The 4,419-nt window shown below is 38.5% G+C and overlaps 1 protein-coding gene across 1 annotated transcript in view; it reads right to left on the bottom strand.

The window, feature by feature from the left end:
- LOC106872648 (protein fuzzy homolog) overlaps positions 1-4,419 on the bottom strand; it is a 556,986-nt gene that overhangs the window by 79,772 nt on the left and 472,795 nt on the right. The gene's annotated exons all lie outside the window — the stretch shown is intronic.

Raw genomic sequence — 4,419 nt, 5'->3', positions numbered from 1 at the left:
GGTTTTACTATCTGCTGCATAAAATTCTCCTAAGTGAGAAAATGCATTTTATTATCGACCCATGTCTCTGCACAAAGACTGATCTGAACAATGAAATACGGGTCGTCGTCGACTTACGACCGATCGACTTTACGACGATTGGCGCGCCAGATCCCGGCAACAATAATAAATATTCCAGTTGAAATCTAATGGGCTTAATTTCTTAGAAATTAACTCGTCTACGGATGATGTCAGCTAACAAATGCTTCCCCTAGGTTTGGTTATCGATCGTCACTGTATTGGATGAATATCCTGTCGCGGAGACATCGAGGCAACCTCGTATTTGTTTATAAGATAACTGCTTGAGATTCCCAGCCTTTTTACTAATGCCAGTATAATAGTATAATAAAGAATGCTGTGTATGACTTTTACCTGAGAATGTGCCTTGAGAATGTAAAAACATAAAACAAAGCTATGTAGGCCTATAGACCGACTTATGACCAAACCGACTTACGACCAGTCAGTCGGAACCAATTGTGATCGTAAGTCGACGACGACCTGTATAGAATTTTATTTTTGTATGGATTGTTAGTCTGTGTAAGATAAAGGTAGATAAACTATAGCAGGTATAAGGACTGTATTTACATGTAACAATGCCCACTGCTTAATGTCCTCCCTTTATCCTTCTCTAAATTCAACTTCAAGCGATCCACCTTTCCTCGTGAAAGTGAAAACTCTAAGAGACAGGGACTTAAACGACATTCAGATTAATTTTCCACTAGTATTTTCCCATCTAATTAACACATCTGTTAATTTTTGTAATTGGCTTGTGTATGTAAGTATATGTGTGTTTGTGTTACGGGTAACAACTTTTCTTTTGGAGTATGTTAGATTGAAAACACGGCTATGTGCTAGAGGCATCTTCTTATTATTAGTAAGGCAGCAAACTGACAGAATCTTAGCACACCGGACAAAATGCTTAGCAGTATTTCGTCCGTCTTTTGAGGTGAGCAAGCACAGATAGCTGTGAGTAAGCACAGATACCCTCTCAATTCTCTCAACATTCACGCCGTGAAACATCGATGACATGACAGCTGGAGAGAGAGTGGGCTACACCGAGGGTTACTTATTTTTAGTTGAGTATACTGTTGTAACACGAAATGAAGCGCTTTACTCATAACAAAACGCTCAGTTCATGAACAGAACACACAATCATATGATTGTTAGCCCAACATCCTAACCACAAAGTCCCGCGCCCTCACACGCACATATCAGCATATATTATGCATAGAGGGCGGAAAAATAGGAGTGTCTAACAAAAATACCTTGTGGTATTTGCTTTCTCATTAATTATGCCCCCTTTCATCAACGTTTATGCTGACTTTGCTTAACGACTCTTGTGAGGTCGATAAAATAAGTACCAGTCCGAAATTGGTGCAAAACGAAGATTAATATCAGTTTTCTCCAAACCACCACTATTGCCTTTGACACCACCACCACCACCATTGCCATCACCGTCGCCATCACCATCGCCATCACCGTCGCCACTGCCGCCACCACCGCCACCACCGTCACCGTCACCGCCGCCACCACCACCACCACTGCTACCGCTGTTGTGGTCGAACGCTCATCATTATCAGCCCCAATAAGGATATCATCATTATCAGCATAATTAATATTTTTTTCATTATCGTTATCGTCATCATTGTTTATCATTAGTGGTAGTTAAAAAAAGCGTCAAAGGATCAAGGAATTTCAGAGAATTTTGGAAAAGAAAACATCAACTCAACTTAAATCAAGCTGACATGATGACAAAATACCGTTTAAATATGGTTTTAGAATCAAGGAAAGGGAAATCTAAAAATATCTTGTTTTTTCTTTTAGAAAAAAACGTTAATTATTAAACCATTTTTTCGAATTGTCAGAGAATTGGATAGAATGTTTGCAGTAATTTGTTTTAACTGTTCACGCTCTGCGTTCAAAAACACATGGTCAACTTTGCCTTTCATCCTTTCGGGGTCAATAAAAAAGAAGCAGTAATCCAAGGTGGTCTAAGACGTGTGTTGAAGAGCGTTAAAAAGCACATATATAGTATAGTCACGTGGTAGTGGTTAAATACATCTGAAACCTAAACTGCAGCCTTTGGTGCAGGGCAGATAGCTCCGATATAAGAAGCCGGCTATAAAAAAATGATATTCGACGGGAGGGTATGGAAACAGAAAAGGCAGATAAACAAATGCAGGGGTAAGAAATGTAATTACATGGAAAGTTGCGTATATCAATAAATAAATGATTGTTCGTTTTTTTCCGTCCTTGTTTTTGTATGCATTCGCTGCTTTCTTCCAAGGAATCTAATGCTCATAGCTTAGTTTTTCCTAGGGGCTGGCCAGATTGGAGCAATATCGAGAATAACCAGCCGAAATTGCAAAGATAATCTGGATCTCGACTGAGGAAAGAAAACTCCGAATACCCTGTCCTTGTTTTCCTTGTATCGTCTATCTGGATGTCTTGTTGCCCCTTTCTTGTGTCACCTAACTGTTTGGATGTTTTGCGTTCTTGTCCCATTTTGTATTACACACACACACACACACACACACATATATATATAGCGGCGTACGTACACATTGTCTCTTATATATATATATATATATATATATATATATATATACACAACAGGCTTCTTTCAGTTTTGGAAACTACCAAGTCCACTCACAAGGCTTTGGTCTAATTTAGTACTCTAGTCTGAAGCGTTCTCTTTTAATTACCACATGTAGCTAGCCTTTTTTGTGTATTTCTTTTTTCTATATACCTAAAGGAAGATGTATGATTATAAAAAATGATTTATTAAATTCCTTTACGACATGCCCATGTAACATTTACGAGCCACTTCAAGGTTATGTTTTATAGAAGTGTCCTCTCTCCCATAAATCACCCCAGTTTAAACACCAGATCAGAAATATTCGAGAAATGCAGACTCTTTGAAAACTACTTGTTATGGAAATGGGAATAAAACCATTTTTACAGGATTAAAACATCAGTGATGCAGATATCTGAAATTTATACTCTTTAGACTTCATATTTGTTGCCTTTCTTCTCTCGCCTTTTCTCCATCTCTCATCCTCTACCTTATTTATTTCCCAACGTCCGTCTTCCGCTTTCTCCACTGCTTTTATGCCTTTTTTTGATGTATCAACTTCTCTAATGTCACAGAGCATAACTATTGTTCGTTTTTCTACAAAATTACATAATTTGTTCCAGTATCTCCAATACTGGAGCGTCAGAGGTAGTTAAGGGAGAATATTCCTATCTACAATTGAAGAGTTATTGACCTTAACAGAAGTAGAAAATGCGTACATAGGCTTTGTATAATTTCGTAAAACCTATAAGTGCGTGGAGAAATAAGGTTTAACCCTTTTGTTACCGACCCGGCTGAAACTGACTCTGGTTCTGTAGTACAAATGTCTTGTTTTCATAAATGTTGAATCAAAATCTTCCACCAAATCTTAGTCACAATTTATCCTCCTAACACTTGCCTAATGATAACTAAGTTGTTTTACTAAATTCTCTGTTATATTTAAAATAACTGAAAGAAACACAGAGCATCTCAAAATAAATACAGTAACGAAAGGGTTGCATATAAAGCGCATGGTACATGAAACCTTTCGTTGCCTGCGCATCATTTTTTACTCGAATTGGGGTATGAATTCACACACACACACACACACATACACACTCACTCTCTCTCACACCTATGCGCGCACACACTCTCTAACACACACGCACACACATACACACACACACACACACACACACACGCATTCACCTATTAATAGGCAGAAAGCATTGAATTCTCTTTTGCTGTTTTCATCCATTTAAGTTCACACACACACACACACACACACGAACACATCACAGCCATACAAGAAACTTGACCATATTTACATGTTTACGTGTATGTATGTATGTATGCATGCATGTATGTATGTATGCATGTATGTATGTATGTACGTGTGTGTGTGTATGTGTGAATGTATTTACGTATGTATGTATGTGTGTGTGAATGTATTTATGTGTATGTGCGTATGTGTGCATATGTATGTATGTATGCATGTATGTGTGTGTATGTATGTGCGTGCGTGCGTGTGTGTATATGTATGTATGTATGCATGTATATTAGTGTGTGTGTGTGCGCGTATGTGTCCTATGATGAATCGGAGTTTGGCCAAAAGTCAGGTAATTTGTATGGATTTATTCATTGTGGCGGTGGCAGTTAAGTCTTATGTCGTTACTGTTACAGTAATTGGTATATTGGTATAGCATTAGATGACAACCAGGTAGCGTACTAACCTACTTCGATACCACCACCACCGATATCACCTATATCATCATCTCCACCACCGACGGCACCACCACCACCACCACCACCACCACCACCACCAC

The sequence above is a fragment of the Octopus bimaculoides genome, chromosome 5, assembly GCF_001194135.2.
Source record: "Octopus bimaculoides isolate UCB-OBI-ISO-001 chromosome 5, ASM119413v2, whole genome shotgun sequence".
In the NCBI taxonomy this organism is placed as follows: domain Eukaryota; kingdom Metazoa; phylum Mollusca; class Cephalopoda; order Octopoda; family Octopodidae; genus Octopus; species Octopus bimaculoides.
Note: the sequence above shows the minus strand (reverse complement) of the source record. Positions and strands in the feature narration are given on the sequence as shown.